Raw genomic sequence first — 22056 nt, 5'->3', positions numbered from 1 at the left:
CTGGCTAGAGTGGCCAGAAGAGCTCATGCATGCAGGGCAAAGCTCCTGATCATGGGTGACTTTAACCACAAGGAGATCGATTGGGAGAACTTGGACCCACATGGGGGCCAAGATACATGGAGGGCTAAGATGATGGAGGTGGTACTGGAAAACTTCATGTGCCAACACGTAAGGGACACTACAAGAGAGAGAGGAGAGGACGAACCAGCAAGGCTGGACTTAGTATTCACCTTGAGTAGTGCAGATATCGAGGACATCACATACGAAAGACCCCTTGGGGCCAGTGACCATGTGGTCTTAAGCTTCGAATACACAGTAGAGCTTCAAGTGAAGGGAGAAGCAGGAAGGCCAGGACGAATGAAGCCAAACTACAAGAAAGGGGACTACACAGGAATGAGGAACTACCTGAACGGGGTTCAGTGGGACAGAGAACTGGCAGGGAAGCCAGTTAATGAGATGATGGAATATGTAGCAACAAAATGCAAGGAGGCTGAGGAGAGGTTTGTACCCAAGGATAACAGGAATAATGAAAAAGTCAGGATGAGCCCATGGTTTACCCAAAGGTGCAGGGAGGCAAAAACCAAGTGTGCTAGGGAATGGAAGAAATATAGAAGGCAAAGGACCCAGGAGAATAAGGAGACCAGTCGTAGAGCCAGAAACGAATATGCACAGATAAGAAGGGAGGCCCAAAGACAATATGAAAATGACATAGCAGCGAAAGCCAAATCTGACCCGAAACTGTTGTACAGCCACATCAGGAGGAAAACAACAGTCAAGGATCAGGTAATCAGGCTAAGGAAGGAAGGAGGAGAGTCAACAAGAAATGACCGTGAAGTATGTGAAGAACTCAACAAGAGATTCAAAGAAGTGTTCACAGAGGAGACAGAAGGGACTCCAGAAAGACGGAGAGGTGGGGCACACCACCAAGTGCTGGACACAGTGCACACCACCGAGGAAGAAGTGAAGAGGCTTCTGAGTGAGCTAGATACCTCAAAGGCAATGGGGCCAGATAACATCTCCCCATGGGTATTGAGAGAGGGAGCAGAGGCGCTATGTGTACTCCTAACAACAATATTCAATACATCTATCGAAACAGGGAGATTGCCTGAGGCATGGAAGACAGCAAATGTAGTCCCAATTTTTAAAAAATGAGACAGACATGAAGCATTAAACTACAGACCAGTGTCACTGACATGTATAGTATGCAAAATCATGGAGAAGATTATCAGGAGAAGAGTGGTGGAACACCTAGAAAGGAACGATCTCATCAACAGCAGCCAACATGGTTTCAGGGACGGGAAATCCTGTGTCACAAACCTACTGGAGTTCTATGACATGGTGACAGCAGTAAGACAAGAGAGAGAGGGGTGGGTGGATTGCATTTTCTTGGACTGTAAGAAGGCGTTTGACACAGTTCCACACAAGAGATTGGTGCAAAAACTGGAGGACCAAGCAGGGATAACAGGGAAGGCACTACAATCGATCAGCGAATACTTGTCAGGAAGACAGCAGCGAGTCATGGTACGTGGCGAGGTGTCAGAGTGGGCACCTGTGACCAGCGGGGTCCCACAGGGGTCAGTCCTGGTACCAGTGCTGTTTCTGGTATTTGTGAACGACACGACGGAAGGAATAGACTCTGAGGTGTCCCTGTTTGCAGATGACGTGAAGTTGATGAGAAGAATTCACTCGATCGAAGACCAGGCAGAACTACAAAGGGATCTGGACAGGCTGCAGACCTGGTCCAGCAATTGGCTCCTGGAGTTCAATCCCACCAAGTGCAAAGTCATGAAGATTGGGGAAGGGCAAAGAAGACCGCAGACGGAGTACAGTCTGGGGGGCCAGAGACTACAAACCTCACTCAAGGAAAAAGATCTTGGGGTGAGTATAACACCAGGCACATCTCCTGAAACGCACATCAACTAAATAACTGCTGCAGCATATGGGCGCCTGGCAAACCTCAGAACAGCATTCCGACATCTTAATAAGGAATCATTCAGGACCCTGTACACCGTGTACGTTAGGCCCATATTGGAGTATGCGGCACCAGTTTGGAACCCACACCTAGCCAAGCACGTGAAGAAACTAGAGAAAGAGCAAAGGTTTGCAACAAGACTAGTCCCAGAGCTAAGAGGTATGTCCTACGAGGAGAGGTTAAGGGAAATCAACCTGACGACACTGGAGGACAGGAGAGATAGGGGGGACATGATAACGACATACAAAATACTGAGAGGAATTGACAAGGTGGACAAAGACAGGATGTTCCAGAGATTGGACACAGTAACAAGGGGACACAGTTGGAAGCTGAAGACACAGATGAATCACAGGGATGTTAGGAAGTATTTCTTCAGCCACAGAGTAGTCAGTAAGTGGAATAGTTTGGGAAGCGATGTAGTGGAGGCAGGATCCATACATAGCTTTAAGCAGAGGTATGATAAAGCTCACGGCTCAGGGAGAGTGACCTAGTAGCGATCAGTGAAGAGGCGGGGCCAGGAGCTCGGACTCGACCCCCGCAACCTCAACTAGGTGAGTACAACTAGGTGAGTACACACACGCACACACACACACACACACACACACACACAGCGATCAGTGAAGAGGCGGGGCCAGGAGCTCGGACTCGACCCCCGCAACCTCAACTAGGTGAGTACAACTAGGTGAGTACACACACACACACCTAGGGAAAGCCCCAACTTCCTACACACCACCACAGCCCAAAAACCGCTCACGCACAACTTCATTTCTAAGGAATACAGATGCTTCCCTTTCATATTAATGGAAATGAATGATACATAAAGTGAAGTTAAAATGGGAAATCATCAAACTGGAAAAAAACTGAGTAATTACAAGCAAAGAAGTTACACTTCCTGAGTTGTCAACAAACACCAGAATGGTTTTTACGTCTCCCGTCAAGGTTATGGAGGGACTAATCTGACACACTTACTCTCACACTCAGTGTCTCTACCTTTGCCGAGGTGTACAGTGTTGTTCAAGCTTTCGTAGTGGCTGTACTCAACATTTTTCTGCTTTATTTGTTCAGGTTAGTATAGAAATATTACATTAGTGTGTGTGTGTATATGTGTGTGTGTGTGTGTGTGTGTGTGTGTGTGTGTGTGTGTGTGTGTGTGTGTGTGTGTACTCACCTAATTGTGGTTGCAGGGGTCGAGACTCAGCTCCTGACCCCGCCTCTTCACTGATCGCTACTAGGTCCTCTCCCTCTGCTTCCTGAGCTTTGTCATACCTCTTCTTAAAAACTATGTATGGTTCCTGCCTCCACTACTTCACTTGCTAGGCTATTCCACTTCCTGACGACTCTGTGACTGAAGAAATACTTCCTAACGTCCCTGTGACTCATCTGAGTCTTCAGCTTCCAGTTGTGACCCCTTGTTTCTGTGTCCCCTCTCTGGAACGTCCTATCTCTGTCCAACTTGTCTATTCCCCGCAGTATCTTGTATGTCGTTATCATGTCTCCCCTGACTCTTCTGTCCTCCAGTGTCGTTAGTCCGATTTCCCTTAACCTTTCGTAGTACGACATTCCCCTGAGCTCTGGGACTAGCCTTGTTGTAAACCTTTGTACTTTCTCTAACTTCTTGACGTGCTTGACCAGGTGTGGGTTCCAGACTGGTGCTGCATACTCCAGTATGGGCCTAACATACACAGTGTACAGTGTCTTGAACGATTCCTTATTAAGGTATCGGAACGCTATTCTCAGGTTTGCCAGACTCCCGTATGCTGCAGCAGTTATTTGGTTGATGTGTGCCTCCGGTGACGTGCTCGGTGTTATGGTCACCGCAAGATCTTTGTCCCTGAGTGAGGTCTGTAGTCTTTGTCCACCTAGCCTATACTCTGTCTGCGGTCTTCTTTGCCCCTCCCCAATCTTCATGACTTTGCATTTGGCAGGGTTGAATTCGAGAAGTCAGTTTCTGGACCACATGTCCAGCCTGTCCAGGTCTCTTTGCAGTCCTGCCTCATCCTCATCCGATTTAATTCTTCTCATCAGCTTCACATCATCTGCGAATAGGGACACTACAGAGTCTATTCCTTCCATTATGTCGTTCGCATATATCAAAAATAGCACTGGTCCTAGAACTGACCCCTGAGGGACCCCGCTCGTCACAGGCGCCCACTGTGATACCTCTTCACGTACCATGACTCGTTGTTGCCTCCCTGTCAGGTATTCCCTGATCCATTGCAGTGCCCTCCCTGTTATATGCGCCTGATCCTCCAGCTTCTGCACTAATCTCTTGTGGGGAACTGTGTCAAAGGCCTTCTTGCAGTCTAGGAAAATGCGATAAACCCACCCCTCTTTCTCGTGTCTTACTTCTGTTACCTTGTCATAAAACTCCAGAAGGTTTGTGACACAGGATTTGCCTTCCATGAACCCATGCTGGTTTTCATTTATAATCTTGTTCTGTTCCAGGTGTTCCACCACTCTCCTCCTGATAATCTTCTCCATGACTTTGCACACAATACAAATCAGAGACACAGGTCTGTAGTTTAGTGCCTCATTTCTGTTTCCTTTCTTAAATATGGGGACTACATTTGCCGTCTTCCATTTCTCACGTAGTTGCCCAGTTTCAAGGGATGTGTTGAAGATTGTGGTTAGGGGCACACACAGCATCTCTGCTCCTTCTCTAAGGATCCATGGGGAGATGTTGTCTGGTTCCATCGCCTTTGAGGTATCAAGGTCACTTAGCAGCTTCTGCACCTCCTCCTCCTCGGTTGTTCGTATGTCATCCAACACTTGTTGGTATATTCCCTCTTGATGTTCTCTTCTGCGCTGTCTTCCCACAGCCCTTCCTGTCTCTACTGTAAAAACTTCCTTAAATCTTCTGTTTAGCTCCTCACATACCTCCTGATCGTTTCTTGTGAGTTCTCCACCTTCTGTCCTCAGTCGGATCACCTGGTCTTTGACTGTTGTCTTCCTCCTGATGTGGCTGTACAACAGTTTTGGTTCAGTCTTGATTTTCGATGCTGTTATTTTCATACTGTCGCTGGGCCTCCCTCCTTATCTTTGTATACTGTGTTCTCTACCTTCTGTACTTTTTCCATTCTCTATTGCACTTTGTGTTTGCCTCCTTACACCGTCGGGCAAACCAGGGGCTCGTTCTGGTCTTCCCATTGTTTCTGTTGCCCTTGGGAATAAACCTTTCCACTGCCTCCTTGCATTTTGTTGTTACATATTCCATCATTTCATTTACTGGCTTTCCTGACAGTTCTCTGTCCCACGGAACCTCCTGCAGGAAGTTCCTCAACCCTATGTAGTCCCCTCTTTTATTGTCTGGCTTTTCCCATTCAACTCCTGTTACTCTCTCCACTTGCAACTCTACTATGTATTCAAAGCACAGAACTACGTGGTCACTAGCTCCTAGTCGACTCTCATATGTGATATCTTCAATGTCTGAACTGCCCAGGTTGAGCACAAGGTCCAATCTTGCTGGTTCATCCTCCCCTCTCACTCTGGTAGTGTCCTTAACATGTTGGTGCATGAGGTTTTCCAGCATATTGGCTCTCCATGTTTCGGGACCCCCATGTGGCTCCAGGTTTTCCCAATCAATTTCCCTGTGGTTGAAATTCCCCATAACCAGCAACTTTGCTCTGTTGGAGTGAGCTCTTCTTGCCACCTCAGCAAGTGTGTCCACCATTGCTCTGTTGCTCTCTTCATATTCTTCTCTTGGCCTCCTGCAGTTCTGTGGTGGATTATAAATCACTGCAATGACCACCTTGTGCTCCCCAGACTGAAGTATACCTACTATGTAGTCCCTTTCTCCTGTTTCGTCTATGCCTCCAATTTTCTCGAATTCCCATCGGTTTTTTACGAGCAGAGCAACCCCTCCTTCCCCTCTGCCCCTTCTATGTGTGTGTGTGTAAGTGAAGGCAGTACATAAAGCAGGAAATGAAGGCAGTACATACAGCAAAACGTGAAGGCAGTACATACAGCAGAACGAGAAGACAGTACATACAGCAGAAGGTGAAGGCAGTACATATAGCAGAAGGTGAAGGAGCATCAGACTGTCGTTGTGGTTACAAGGGTCGAGTCAAAGCTCCTGACCCCGCCACTTCACTGGTCGCGACTGTGTCATTCATTCCCTGCTCTGTGAGCTTTATGATACCTCTTCTTAAAGCTATGTATAGATCCTATTCCACTGCCTGACAACTCTGAGACTGAAGAAATATTTCTTAACATCTCTGTGCTTGCTGTGTCCCATCTCAGGAACATCTTGTCTCTGTCCACCTTGTCGATTCCTCTCAGTATTTTATATGTCGTTATCATATACGCCATATCCCTCCTGTCCTCCAGTACCATAAGGTCAATTTCGCTTAACCTCTCCTCGTAGGACATGCCCCTTAACTCTGGGACTAATCTCGTTGCGAACCTTTGCACTTTGTCTAATTTCCTGACGTACCTGCCCTGGTATGGGTTCCAAACTAGTACTCTAATATAGGACTGACGTACACGGTGTACAGAGTCCTGAACATCTCCTTACTGAGATGTCGGAAAGCTATTCTTAGGTTTGCTAGTCGTCCATATGCTGCAGCAGTTATTTGGTTGATGGGCACCTCAGGTGATATGTTCGGTATTGTACTCACCCCAAGATCCTTTTCCTTGAGTGAGGTTTGAAGTTTTTGGCCACCTAGCCAATACACTGTCTGCGGTCTTCTTTGCCGATCTTCTTATTCTGTCAAACGCCTTCTTACAGTCCAAGAAAATGCAGTCTACCCACCCTTCTCTCTCTTGTCTTACTGCTGTCTCCCTGTCATATAACCTCAGTAGGTTTGTGACACAGGATTTCCCATCCCTGAAACCTTGCTGGCTGTCACTGATAAGCTCTATTCTAAGTGCTCCACCACTCTTCTGATAATCATCTCCATTACTTTGCATACTGTATATGTCAGTGACACTGGTCTATAGTTTAAGTCCTCTTGTCTGTCTCCTTTTTTTAATAATTAGGAAGATATCTATTGTCTTCCATACCTAAGGTAGTTGCCCTGTTTCGATAGATGTGTTGAAGATTGTTGTTAGTGATACACATAGCGCCTCAGCTCCGTCTCTCAGGACCCATGGAGATATATTTTCTGGTCCCATCCTCTTTAAGGTATTCTAGCTCGCTTAGCAGCCTCTAAACTTTTTCCTGGTTGTATGTATTGCTTCCAGCAGTTGATGGTGTACCCCACCTATCCATCTTTCTGGAGTCCCTTTTGTCTCCTCTGTGAACACTTCAATGAATCTCATATTGAGCTCCTCACATATTTCTTGGTCGTTTCAAGTGATCTTCCCTCCTTCCTTCCTCAGCCTGATTATCTGGTCCTTGACTGTTGTTTTCCTCCTGATGTGGCTGTACAACAGCTTTGGGTCAGACCTGACTTTCGCTGCTATAATTTTCGTATTGTCGTTGGGCATCCCTTCTTAACTGTGCTTATTCATTTCTGGCTCTATGACTGCTCTCTTTATTCTCATGAGGTTTTGCCTTCTATACTTCTTCCATTCTCTAGCACACTAGGTTTTTGCCTCACTACACCTCTAGGTGAACCAAGGGCTCATCCTGGCTTTCTTGTTATTTCTGTTACCCTTGGGTACAAACGCCTCCTCATCTTCTTTGCATATTGTTGTCACATATTCCATCATTTCGTTTACTGACTTCCCTTCTCTGTCCCACTGTACCCCGTGCAGGAAATTCTTCATGCCTATATAGTCCCCTCTCTTGTAGTTTGGCTTCATTAGTCCTACCCTTCCTGCTTTCCTCTCCACTTGTAACTGTACTATGTATTCGAAGCTCAGAACCATGTGGTCACTGGCCCCGAGGGGTCTTTCATGTGTAATGTCCTCAGTATCTGCACTACCCAAGACGAATACTAGGTCCAATCTTGCTGGTTCATCCTCACCTCCCTCCCTAATGTGTTGATAGATGGGGTTCTCTATTACCACCTCCATCATGGGCCCCCATGTGGCTGCTGGTTCTCCCAGTGATTGAAGTTACCCACAATCAGCAGCTTTACCCTGCATGCATGAGCCTTTCTGGCCACTTAAGAACACAAGAAAGAAGGAACATTGCAGCAGGCCTATTGGCCCATGCGAGGTAGGTTGAAGTCTCCTATCGCCTTAAGCCAATGCCCTAACCTAGTCAAGTCAGGTCACATTCACTTAAAAAAGGAGCAGGGCATCTGATCTAGTAGCACAAGCTAGTCAGGTCCAATTTATACTCACCCACACCCACTCATGTATTTATCCAACCTATTTTTAAAACTACACAGCCTCTATTATTGTACTCGGGAGTTTGTTCCACTCATCCACAACTCTATTACTAAACCAGCTCTTTCCTATATCCTCCCTGAATCTGAAGTTTTCTAACTTAAAGCCATTGCTGCAAGTCGTGTCTTAGCTGGAAATTTTCAGCACGTTATTTACATCTATATTTATTCCTGTTCTCCATTTATACACCTCAATTATATCCCCTCTAATTCTACGCCTTCTAGAGAGTGCAGATTGAGGGCCCTCAGTCTGTCCTCATAGCGAAGATTTCTGATACATGGGATCAACTTTGTCATCCTACTTTAAACATTTTCCAGTGAATTTATATACATTCTTTAATATGGTGACCAGAACTGTGCAGCATAATCAAAATGAAGCCTAACCAACGATATATAGAGTTGAAGAATAACTTGAGGCCTTCTTGATATGATGCCAATGATTCTGTTAGCTTTATTGCGAACACTTACGCAATAAGTAAATATTATTAAGATCTACATTATTTAGTTTATATGTGGCATGGATATTTTCCTGTCCAACATCTAAAACTTTGCATTTGTCTACATTAAACTCCATCTGCTACTTCTCCGACCATTGCATCAGTCTATTTAAATCATCCTGGAGTGCTCTACTGTCCTCATTAGAATGAATTGAACGGCCTATTTTGGTGTCATCAGAAAATTTGCTTATGTCGCTATTTATTCTCTCATCCATGTCGTAGATGTAAATTGTGAATAACAACGGGCCCAACACTGATCCCCGTGGAACACCGCATCTGACATGCCCCCATTCTGATTTCCCCCCATTTATGCAAACTCTCTGCTGTCCTGATCCATGTGCCTAAGTTTCCTCAAATAGCCTCTGATGTGGAACTCTATCTTTCAAAGTCTTACTGAAGTCCATATACACAATATCATATCCAATACCATAATCTACCTCCTCAAATACCTTAGTGAAAAAAAGTTAGTAAACTAGTAAGACAGGAACGCCCCTTTGTAAAACCGTATTGAGATTCATTAATTAATTTATGCCTTTCAAGATGGCTACGAATTTCCTCGACAATAATTACTTACATAAATTTTCCCACTATGGAGGTAGGGCTTATTGGTCTATAGTTCGAAGCTAAGGACCTGTCACCTGCTTTGTAAATAGGTATTACATTAGCCATTTTTCACTTGTCTGGCACTATGCCAGTTTGTAGTGACATGTTAAAAAGATTAGCCAAAGGTATGCTAAGTTCCTCTTTACATTCCTTTAAATCCCTTGGAAACAGTTCATCAGGGCTTGGGGATTTGTTCGGTTTTTATTTTCTCTTTTTGTCTGAGAACCATGTCACGAGATACCGCAGTCATGCATAGTTTATTTTCGTCCTGTTCTACTTAATTTACTATTTCTGGAATTTTGCTAGAATCGTCCAGAGAAAAAATTGAGAGGCAGTAAGTACTAAAAATTTTACATGTTTCATTATCACTGTCAGTGCCCTGAGCTGAGTTACTCTTAATTGGGTCTATTTTGTCCCTAATCTTACCTCTGTATACCTGAAAGAACCCTTTTGGGTTAGTCTTCGGATCCCTTGCGACTTTAGCCTCATAATCCCGTTTTGCTTTTCTTATTCCTTTTTTTTTATTTCTCTCTTTATTTGAATACATTGATTTCTTAACTGCGCATTCCAACCTTTATTACACCTCTATAATGCCTCTCTTTTGACCAATGAGATGTTTTAATCTATTGTTTATCTATATGGGATAATTTTTGTTAGATCTAGTTTCCCTACTCGGAACAAAAGTTGTCTGGGCAGCTAGAACTATGCTCTGAAAAAAAATATATTGGCAACCAACACCATCTACCTGACCCATAATCATGTCATCCCAATTTAGCCCACCCAAGTAATTTCTCAGTCCCATCAAGTCTGCCAAATGGAAGTCTGGGACAGAGACTTGATTGCAGTTATTTGGGTAATTCCATAATATATTGAAATTAAGTGATTTATGATCACTTTCCCCAAGCTAATCATTAACCTCAAGAGAATTAATTAGTGATTGTTAGGTGGCAAGAATCAAGTCAAGCAGATTCTTTCCTCTAGTTGGTTCTGTCACAAATTGTTTTATAAAGCAATCCTCAAACACATCAAGAAAGTCACTAGTCTCAAGATTTCCTGTCACACTGTTCCAATCAATTTGTCTAAAGTTAAAATCTTCCATTAGCACAATATTTTCATATTTAGATGCCTTATGAATTTCGTCCCATAGCAGCTTACTGCACTCCCTGTCAAGGTTTGGGGGCCTGTAAATCACACCCAAAATTAATTTGTCACGACCCTCGACAAACTGTAGCCAAACAGATTCTGTGTCCGATGTTTCTAATCTTATATCTTGTCTAACAGAAAAGTTTAAATTATCTCTGACCTACATCGTCACTCCACCATCCTTCCCGTTGACCCCATTAGTGTGGAATAGTTTATAAGCCTGTATTTTGCATTCAGAAGGCACTTCTCTATATTTCAAGTTGAACCAGGTCTCTGTTATAGCAATAATATCTATATTACCTGCACTTGCAAATAATCTTAGCTCATCTATCTTATTACCTAGTCTCTTACTATTTGTATAGTAAACCTTAAGAGAGCTAGTCACTCGTTACCCTCTTCTATCTCTCTGTGTGCTGAACAATTGCTTTGCCTTTACTAGCAACTTTTTATTGAATATTGTCTTTTAAACACATCCCTGAGGTATCCTGGTTATATCTACTGTTTTCAACCCTAGTACTACAACCTAATTCTTTCCCATAAACACCCATACTTCTATAATCTATCAGTTAAAGTCCCAGACAAGTCATCAATGACCCCATCAAACGAACTGGCTAATGTACCCACTCCAGCCCCATTGAGATGAACCATATCCCTTGCATACATATCACGTTTGCCACAGAATTTGTCCCAGTTATCAGTGAATGGGATGGCAGGTTCCTTGCAGTACCTGCCTAGCCAGCAATTTATACCAATTGCCCTAGACATCCATACATTGCCCACTCCCCTTCTAGCCAAGATGCTGCTTATGATTCGGATCCCTCCCTTAGACCTGACTACATCTTTGGCTGACCTGTCTTATCCAGCAGCACCTGTCTCCTGCCCTTCCCAAAGTCATATCCACCAGCACTAAGACAGATAAAGGGTTTGTTCCCATTACCTGACATAATATTATCCAACCTACTGACTATGTCATCAACACCAGCTCCTGGGAGGCACACTCTCTGTCTAAGCTTACTATCTCTGTTACATAAAGCACTGTACATATATCTTACCTGAGAGTCCCTCACAATCAGAATATTCTTACCTTGATTAGCAGGGGTCAGTGGTACCTTTAACCTCACTAACCACTGAATTACATTCGTCCTGGAGAACAGAGAATCGATTTCCTAACTTCATGTCTTTTCTATTAACCTTCCTTCTCTTCCTTCTTGCTGAATTGTGAACCACTTGCCACTTAACGCAGCTACCACTCTCCAACTCACTGCTGGTAACCTTTTTCTCCTTACCAGCTCCGACCATCTCACACTCACTCCCAAACCCATCTAGTCAAATCTTCAGCCTTCTTTTTTCCTCCTGAAGAAGTAGAACCTCCTTCTTCAAAACTTTAACCTGAGATTCTAATGCACTACAGCAAGCCATTGTACTCAGTAACACCTCACACTAATTCCCAGACAGCTCAGGACAGGATGATTTCACGTGACCACTGACTTCAGCCAGTATGTCATCAACCATCGCTCTATTACTCTCATCACACTCTTGTCTTGGCCTCCTTCTGCTCTATGGTGGGTTATACATCACTGCAATTGACACCTTGGGACCTCCAGACTGAAGTGTTCCTATTATGTAGGCTCTTGCTTCTCCTCTGTGTCCTCTCTCCAGCCTAATGGTTTTTGATGAGCAGTGCGGCTCCTCCAACCACTCTGTTCCCTCTGTCTTTCCTCAGGATCTTATACCCCATTGGAAAGATGGCATCTGTTATCATTTCTGTGAGTTTGCTTTCTGTAAGAGCTATGATGTTAGGTGATGCCTCTTTGATTCTTTCGTGCCACTCCTCCCATTTATTCATTATTCCATCAGCGTTGGTGTACCATACCTTCAGTTTCCTCTCCAACACTATTCTTGGGGTCTGGGGGGTGGGGGATCTGTCAGTGTACTGTGGGATTCTACCGCATAGTGTGGGGTGGGGGATGTATGTGTGGATTGTGGGTTGTGTTGGGATAGCGTGTTTGGTTGTGAGGTTCTGGAGGTGGTTCAGTGTGTGCGTGTGCTTGTTGCTCTGCCATTCTCTGGTTGTCCTCTGCTGACTCTGTCTTTGTCACTCTTCCTAGTCCCTTTCGATTCTGTGTCCTCTCCCTCAGCTGTCGTCGTTCTGTTCTTTTTCTGTGGCAGTCTAGGAACACCCTTGTATGTTGATGATTACTTCAGCTATGGTTTCTCTTGCAGGATCCTGTTCCTGACCATTTCTGTTTTGAAAATCAGTTTGACCGGCTGATTTCACTGGTCGACAACCTAAATGCTTCTGAGACCAGAGTAGCAATTTCCTACTAATTTTATGTCACTGATTATGAATATCATAGTTAAAATGGTTTGTTAGCTCTACTTTTTAATATCCACCTACGTGTCACATCAGATTCCAATAGACTTGCGGCAGCATGTTTCTTACCACACTCACAATCTCACTGCCCTTAAATATTGTTTCAGCAATAATAAAAGGTGGTTGTGCTGTCCAAGTTTATATTTTGATGTGAAAGGTAGATGAATTTCATAGCCAAACACTTTGGTGGTGGGCTTGCAGGGTGGATAAACCAAGTACTGCTGCTTTCTATGTGAATGGGACAGCCGTGCAAGAGGTTCCCACTACATCAGGAGAAACTGGCCACCTTGTCAATCATTGGAGCTTGGGATGAAAATATTCAATATTCACCTCTCATTAAGCCAAACAAAATTTTGCTGCCACCACTAAACATAAAACTGGGGCTCATGAAAAGCTATGGACAAATCTGGTTAGGGATTCATGTATTTAAGACCAAAATTTTTCTCACTGAGCAAAGTTAAGATAAGAGAGGGAGTCTTGAATGGTCCTCAGATTCGAGAGCTTCTTAAAGATAGTGTTTTTGAATCAGACGTTCATGGGAAGAAATAATCTGTTTGAGAAATATTCAAGTTAGTAGTGAAGAATTTCTCGGAAAGAAGGGAAGGCAAGTATGAAGAATTTGTGGAAAAGCTCATCAAGGCTTACAAGAACATGGGATGTAACATGTCACTTAAAATCCACTTTTTGGACTCACATTTTGACTTTTTTCCAATAAACTGTGGAATAGTTAGTGATGAACATGGTGAAAGCTTTCATAAATGTATTTCAACAATGGAAAAATGGTACCAGGGCAAATGGGGCACAAGAATGCTTGCAGACTATTGCTGGAAATTGGCAGAAGATGATTCTTCAGCCGATTATCAGTGTCAAGTAAAAAGGCAGAGACTAGGTACGGATTAGATTTCAAAACATACTGACATATATTGTACATTATAATAAAATAATCAAATATTACATGTCTCGTATCTTTAAAACTATAGCAAATAGGCATTTTTCGAGGTGATATTTTGATTCAGGATATGAAAATACATAAGAATTAACTAATCTCTCTTAAGAAGCACACAAGTTTTCAAAAACTATGTATGGTTCCCGCCTCCACTACGTCACTTTCTAGGCTATTCCACTGCCTAACTACTCTATGACTGAAGAAATACTTCCTAACATTCCTTTGATTCTTCTGAGTCTTGAACTTCCAATTGTGACCTCTTGTGTCTGTGTCCCATCTCTGAAACATCCCGTCTTTGTCCACCTTGTCTATTCCGTGCAGAATTTTATGTCATTATCATGTCTCCCCTGACCCTCCTGTCCTCCAGTGTCGTCAGGCCGATTTCCCTCAATCTTTCTTCGTAGGACAATCCCCGTAGTTCGGGGACTAGTCTTGTTGCAAACCTTTGCACTTTCTCTAATTTCTTGACGTGCTTGACCAGGTGTGGATTCAAACTGGTGCTGCATACTCCAGTATGGGCCTGACGTAAATGATATACAGAGTCTTGAACGAACCCTTACTGAGGTATCGGAACGCTATCCGTAGGTTTGCCAGGCGCCCGTATGCTGCAACAGTTATCTGATTGATGTGCGCCTCAGGAGATATGCTTGGTGTTATACTCATCCCCAGATCATTTTCCTTGAGTGAGGTTTGCGGTCTTTGGCCATCTAGACTATATTGTGTATGCGGTCTTCTTTGCCCTTCCCCAATCTTCATGACTTTGCATTTGGCAGGGTTAAACTCAAGGAGCCAGTTGCTGGACCAGGCTTATAGCCTGTCCAGGTCTCTTTGTAGTCCTGCCTGATCCTATTCCGATTTGATTCTTCTCATTAACTTCACATCATCTGCAAACAAGGACACTTCTGAGTCTATCCCTTCCGTTATGTCATTCACATATACCAAAAACAGCACAGGTCCTAGGACTGACCCCTGTGGAACCCCGCTTGTCACAAGCGCCCACTCTGACACCTCGTCACGTACCATGACTCGTTGTTGCCTCCCTGTCAGGTATTCTCTGATCCACTGCAGTGCCTTTCCTGTTATGTGTGCCTCATCCTCTAGCTTTTGCAGTAACCTCTTGTGAGGAACTGTGTCGAAGGCCTTTTTGCAGTCCAAAAAATGTAGTCGATCCACCCCCTCTCTCTGGTCTTACTTCTGTCACCTTGTCATAAAACTCCAGTAGGTTTATGACACAGGATTATCCTTCCCTGAAATCGTGCTGGTTGTCAATTATACACTTGTTTCTTTCCAGGTGCTCCACCACTCTCCTGTGTGTGTGTGTGTGTGTGTGTGTGTGTGTGTGTGTGTGTACTCACCTAGTTGTACTCACCTAGTTGAGGTTGCGGGGGTCGAGTCCGAGCTCCTGGCCCCGCCTCTTCACTGATCGCTACTAGGTCACTCTCCCCGAGCCGTGAGCTTTATCATACCTCTGCTTAAAGCTATGTATGGATCCTGCCTCCACTACATCGCTTCCCAAACTATTCCACTTACTGACTACTCTGTGGCTGAAGAAATACTTCCTAACATCCCTGTGATTCATCTGTGTCTTTAGCTTCCAACCGTGTCCCCTTGTTACTGTGTCCAATCTCTGGAACATCCTGTCTTTGTCCACCTTGTCAATTCCCCTCAGTATTTTGTATGTCGTTATCATGTCCCCCCTATCTCTCCTGTCCTCCAGTGTCGTCAGGTTGATTTCCCTTAACCTCTCCTCGTAGGACATACCTCTTAGCTCTGGGACTAGTCTTGTTGCAAACCTTTGCACTTTCTCTAGTTTCTTTACGTGCTTGGCTAGGTGTGGGTTCCAAACTGGTGCCGCATACTCCAATATGGGCCTAACGTATACGGTGTACAGGGTCCTGAACGATTCCTTATTAAGATGTCGGAATGCTGTTCTGAGGTTTGCTAGGCGCCCATATGCTGCAGCAGTTATTTGGTTGATGTGCGCTTCAGGAGATGTGCCTGGTGTTATACTCACCCCAAGATCTTTTTCCTTGAGTGAGGTTTGTAGTCTGTGTGTGTGTGTGTGTGTGTGTGTGTGTGTGTGTGTGTGTGTGTACTCACCTAGTTGTAATCACCTAGTTGAGGTTGCGGGGGTCGAGTCCGAGCTCCTGGCCCCGCCTCTTCACTGATCGCTACTAGGTCACTCTCCCTGAACCGTGAGCTTTATCATACCTCTGCTTAAAGCTATGTGTGGATCCTGCCTCCACTACATCGCTTCCCAAACTATTCCACTTACTGACTACTCTGTGGCTGAAGAAATACTTCCTAACATCCCTGTGATTCATCTGTGTCTTTAGCTTCCAACTGTGTCCCCTTGTTACTGTGTCCAATCTCTGGAACATCCTGTCTTTGTCCACCTTGTCAATTCCCCTCAGTATTTTGTATGTCGTTATCATGTCCCCCCTATCTCTCCTGTCCTCCAGTGTCGTCAGGTTGATTTCCCTTAACCTCTCCTCGTAGGACATACGTCTTAGCTATGGGACTAGTCTTGTTTCAAACCTTTGCACTTTCTCTAGTTTCTTTACGTGCTTGGCTAGGTGTGGGTTTCAAACTGGTGCCGCATACTCCAATATGGGCCTAACGTACACGGTGTACAGGGTCCTGAACGATTCCTTATTAAGATGTCGGAATGCTGTTCTGAGGTTTGCTAGGCGCCCATATGCTGCAGCAGTTATTTGATTGATGTGCGCTTCAGGAGATGTGCCTGGTGTTATACTCACCCCAAGATCTTTTTCCTTGAGTGAGGTTTGTAGTCTCTGGCCCCCCTAGACTGTACTCCGGCTGCGGTCTTCTTTGCCCTTCCCCAATCTTCATGACTTTGCACTTGGTGGGATTGAACTCCAGGAGCCAATTGATGGACCAGGTCTGCAGCCTGTCCAGATCCCTTTGTAGTTCTGCCTGGTCTTCGATCGAGTGAATTCTTCTCATCAACTTCACGTCATCTGCAAACAGGGACACCTCAGAGTCTATTCCTTCCGTCATGTCGTTCACAAATACCAGAAACAGCACTGGTCCTAGGACTGACCCCTGTGGGACCCCGCTGGTCACAGGTGCCCACTCTGACACCTCGCCACGTACCATGACTCGCTGCTGTCTTCCTGACAAGTATTTTGTGTGTGTGTGTGTGTGTGTGTGTGTGTGTGTGTGTGTGTGTGTGTGTGTGTGTGTGTGTGTGTGTGTGTGTGTGTCTAGAAGTATAAATAATAGAAGTCCTCAGGTTGTTCTTTAACTCTATATATCCTTGGTTAGGTCTCATTTAGATTATGCTGCGTAGTTCTGGTCACCGTATTACAGAATGGATATAAATGCTCTGGAAAACATACAGAGGAGGATGACAAAGATGATCCCATGTATCAGAAATCTTCCCTATGAAGATAGACTGAGGGCCCTGAATCTGCACTCTCTCGAAAGGCGTCGAATTAGGGTTGATATGATCGATGTGTATAAATGGAAAACAGGAATAAATAAAGGGAATGTAAATAGCGTGCTGAAAATTTCCGGCCAAGACAGGACTCGCAGCAATGGTTTTATGTTGGAAAAATTCAGATTCAGGAAGGATATAGGAAAGCAATGGTTCGGTAATAAAGTTGTGGGTGAGTGGAACAAACTCCCGAGTACAGTTATAGAGGCTAAAACGTTGTGTAGTTTAAAAAATAAGTTGGGTAAATACATGAGTGGGTGTGGGTGGGTGTGAGTATGGCCTGACTAGCTTGTGCTACTAGGTCTGATGCCGTGCTCCTTCCTTAAGTGGAAGTTACCTAACTAGGTGGGTCATTGGGCTAATCCAGGGGGGGACATGGACCTGCTCCACATGGGTCAGTAGGCCTGTTGCAGATGAGAAAGATGAGAGTTAATAGAGAATATATGAAGGTAGGAAATCGATTCTCTGTTTTCCAAGACGAGTGTACTTCAGTGGTTAGTGAGGTTGAAGGTACCACTGATTCCCCTGCTAATCAAGGTAAGAATATTTTAATAGTAGGCGATTCTCAGGTAAGATATATGGACCGTGCATTTTGTAACAGAGACAGAAAGGTCAGACAGAGAGTGTGCCTTCCTGGAGCTGGTGTTGGTGACATAGCAGGTTGGATAATATTATGGCAGGTAATGGGAACAAGACGATTATCTGTCTTAGTGCTGGGGGTAATGACATTGGGAAAGGCAGGAGAGAGGAGCTGCTGGATATGTACAGGTTAGCCATAGAAGTAGTTAGGTCTAAGGGAGGGATCCCAGTCATATGTAGCATCATGCCTAGAAAGGGAGTGGGCAATAAATGGATGTCTAGGGCAATTGGTATGAATTGCTGGCTAGACAAGTACTGCAAGGAGCTTGCAATCCCATTCATTGATAACTGGGACCTATTCTTTGGCAAACGTGATATGTATGCAAGGGATGGGGATCATCTCTCTGGGGATGGAGTGGTTGCATTAGCCAATTCATTAGAGAAGGTAATTGATGACTTGTCTAGGAATTTAAACTGGTAGATTGTAGAGGTATGGGTGTTTGTGGGAAACAATAAGGCTGCAGCTTTAGGGTTAAAAACAGCAGTTATTACCGGGATACCTCAGGGATATGTTTAAAAGACAATATTCAAAATAAAGTTGCTAGTGATGGCAAATCAATTGATCAACAAAGAGAGATAGTAGAGGGCAACGAGTGACTAGCTCCCTTAAGGTTTACTATACAAATAGAAGGAGTCTAAGAAATAAGATAGACGAGCTAAGATTACTTGCAAGTGCAGGTAACATAGATATTGTTGGTATAACAGAGACCTGGTTCAACCTGAAAGATAGAGAAATGTCTTCTGAATGCAACATACAGGGTTATAAACTATTCCTCACTGATAGGGTCAATAGGAAGGGTGGTGGAGTGGTGATGTAACTGCGTGCATTAGTGAGGTAACTGCGTGTATTAGTGAGGTAACTGTGTGTATTAATGAGGTAACTGCGTGTATTAGTGAGGTAACTGCGTGTATTAGTGTTGTAACTGTGTGTATTAGTGAGGTAACTGTATGTATTAGTGAGGTAACTGCGTGTATTAGTTAGGTAACTGCGTGTATTAGTGAGGTAACTGTGTGTATTAGTGAGGTAACTGCTTGTATTAGTGAAGTAACTGTATGCATTAGTGAGGTAACTGTATGTATTAGTGAGGTAACTGCGTATATTAGTGAGGTAACTGTGTGTATTAGTGAGGTAATTGCATGTATTAGTGAGGTAACTGTGTGTATTAGTGAGGTAACTGTATGTATTAGTGAGGTAACTGTGTGTATTAGTGAGGTAACTGTATGCATTAGTGAGGTAACTGTGTGTATTAGCGAGGTAACTGCGTGTATTAGTGAGGTAACTGTGTGTATTAGTGAGGTAACTCTATGTATTAGTGAGGTAACTGTACATATTAGTGAGGTAACTGCGTGTATTAGTGAGGTAACTGTGTGTATTAGTGAGGTAACTGTGTGTATTAGTGAGGTAACTTATGTATTAGTGAGGTAACTGTGTGTATTAGTGATGTAACTGCGTGTATTAGTGAGGTAACTGCGTGTATTAGTGAGGTAACCGTGTGTATTAGTGAGGTAACTGTATGTATTAGTGAGGTAACTGTATGTATTTGTAAGGTAACTGCGTGTATTAGTGAGGTAACTGCGTGCATTAGTGAGGTAACTGTGTGTATTAGTGAGGTAACTCTATGTATTAGTGAGGTAACTGCGTGTATTAGTGAGGTAAATGTGTGTATTAGCTAGGTAACTGCGTGTATTAGTGAGGTAACTGTGTGTATAAGTGAGGTAACTGCGTGTATTAGTGAGGCAACTGCGTGCATTAGTGAGGTAACTGTATGTATTAGTGAGGTAACTGCGTGTATTAGTGAAGTAACTGTATGTATTAGTGAGGAAACTGCGTGTATTAGTGAGGTAATTGTATGTATTAGTGAGGTAACTGTGTGTATTAGTGAGGTAACTGCTTGTATTAGTGAGGTAACTGTGTGTATTAGTGAGGTAACTCTATGTATTAGTGAGGTAACTGCGTGTATTAGTGAGGTAACTGCGTGTATTAGTGAAGTAACTTATGTATTATTGAGGTAACTGTGTTTATTAGTGAGGTAACTGCGTGTATTAGTGAGGTAACTGTGAGTATTAGTGAGGTAACTGTATGTATTCGTGAGGTAACTGTATGTATTTGTGAGGTAACTGCGTGTATTAGTGAGGTAACTGCGTGTATTAGTGAGGTAACTGTGTGTATTAGTGAGGTAACTGTATGTATTAGTGAGGTAACTATGTGTATTAGTGAGGTAACTGCGTGTATTAGTGAGGCAACTGTGTGTATTAGTTAGGTAACTGTATGTATTAGTGAGGTAACTGTGTGTATTAGTGAGGTAAGTGCGTGCATTAGTAAGGCAACTGTGGATATTAGTGAGGTAACTGCGTGTATTATTGAGGTAAATGTATGTATTTTTGAGGTAACTGCGAGTATTAGTGAGGTAACTGCGTGTATTAGTGAGGTAACTGTGTGTGTTAGTGAGGTAATTGTATGTATTAGTGAGGTAACTGTGTGTATTAGTGAGGTATTTGCGTGTATTAGTGAAGTAACTGTATGAATTAGTGAGGTAACTGTGTTTATTAGTGAGGTAACTGTGTGTATTAGTGAGGCAACTGCGTGTATTAGTGAGGTAGCTGTGTTTATTAGTGAGGTAACTGCGTGTATTAGTGAGGTAACTGTATGTATTAGTGAGGTAACTGTGTTTATTAGTGAGGTAACTGTGTTTATTAGTGAGGTAACTGGGTGTATTAGTGATGCAACTGTGTGTATTAGTGAGGTAACTGTATGTATTAGTGAGGTAACTGTATGTATTTGTGAGGCAACTACGTGTATTAGTGAGGTAACTGCGTGCATTAGTGAGGTAACTGTGTGTATTAGTGAGGTAACTGTATGTATTAGTGAGGTAACTGTGTGTATTAGTTAGGTAACTGCGTGTATTAGTGAGGCAACTGTGTTTTAGTGAGGTAACTGTATGTATTAGTGAGGTAACTGTGTGTATTAGTGAGGTAACTGCCTGCATTAGTGAGGCAACTGTGTGTATTAATGAGGTAACTGCGTGTATTATTGAGGTAAATGTACGTATTATTGAAGTAACTGCGAGTATTAGTGAGGTAACTGCGTGTATTAGTGAGGTAATTGTATGTATTAGTGAGGTAACTGTGTGTATTAGTGAGGTATTTGCGTGTATTAGTGAAGTAACTGTATGTATTAGTGAGGTAACTGCGTGTATTAGTGAGGTAACTGTATGTATTAGTGAGGTAACTGCGTGTTTTAGTGAGGTAACTGTATTAGTGAGGTAACTGTGTTTATTAGTGAGGTAATTGTGTGTATTAGTGAAGTAACTGTGTGTATTAGTGAGGTAAGAATATGTATTACTTGGGTAACTGTGTAAAACTGGGGTAACTGTATTTATTAGTGGGGTAAATGTGTATCACTAGGGTAACTGTGTGTATTAGTAAGGTAACTGTGTGCATATTATTGCAGTTAGTGTGTGTATTACTAGCGGTAAATGTGTGTATCGCTAGGAGTAACAGTGCGCATTACTATGGGTAACTATGTATTACTGGGGTAACTGTGTGTATTATTGGGTAACTGTATTACTATGGTAACTGTATATGTATTAGAGAGGTAACTGTAGGTAGTAATGGGGTAACTGTGTGTATTAATGGGGGTAATTGTTTTACTGGACGAACTGTGTGTATCACTTCGGTAAATGTGTGTATTACTCGAGTAACTGTCTGTATTATTGGGGTAACTGTGCATTACTAGGGTAACTGTGTACTACTCGTGTCTTCGTGTGTGTTAATAGGTGTAACTCGTATTACTGGGGACACTGTGTATTGCTAGGGGAAACTGTATGTATTGCTATGGTAACTGTATGTTACTAGGGTAACTGTGTATTACTAGGGGTAAATGTGTGTATTACTGGAGTAACTGTGTGCATTACTGGGGTAATTGTGTGTATTACTAAGGGTGTGTATTACTAAGGGTGTATGTCACTAAGGGTGTGTGGGGTAATTGTGTGTATTACTAAGGATAACTGTTTGTATTTCTGGGGTAATTGTGTGTTGCGAGGGTTATTCTGTGTATAACTAGGGTAACTGTGTATTAACGTGGTAACTGAATATTAACGGGGCAACTCTGTGTATTACTTGGGTAACTGTGTGTATTACCAGGGGT

The 22056-nt window shown here is 43.3% G+C and overlaps 1 protein-coding gene across 1 annotated transcript in view; it reads left to right on the top strand.

Moving 5' to 3' along the window:
• Positions 1 to 2941: 2941 nt before the first annotated feature.
• Positions 2942 to 22056, top strand: part of LOC138852352 (uncharacterized) — a 133617-nt gene continuing 114502 nt past the window's right edge. The window contains exon 1 of the mRNA XM_070082391.1: positions 2942 to 3037. The gene's annotated coding sequence lies outside the window, so the exon portion shown is untranslated. The remainder of the gene's footprint in view (positions 3038 to 22056) is intronic.

The sequence above is a fragment of the Cherax quadricarinatus genome, chromosome 7 (genome assembly GCF_038502225.1).
Source record: "Cherax quadricarinatus isolate ZL_2023a chromosome 7, ASM3850222v1, whole genome shotgun sequence".
Lineage (NCBI taxonomy): Eukaryota > Metazoa > Arthropoda > Malacostraca > Decapoda > Parastacidae > Cherax > Cherax quadricarinatus.
The sequence above is the reverse complement of the archived record's forward strand: the minus strand, read 5'-3'. Positions and strand labels throughout refer to the sequence as shown.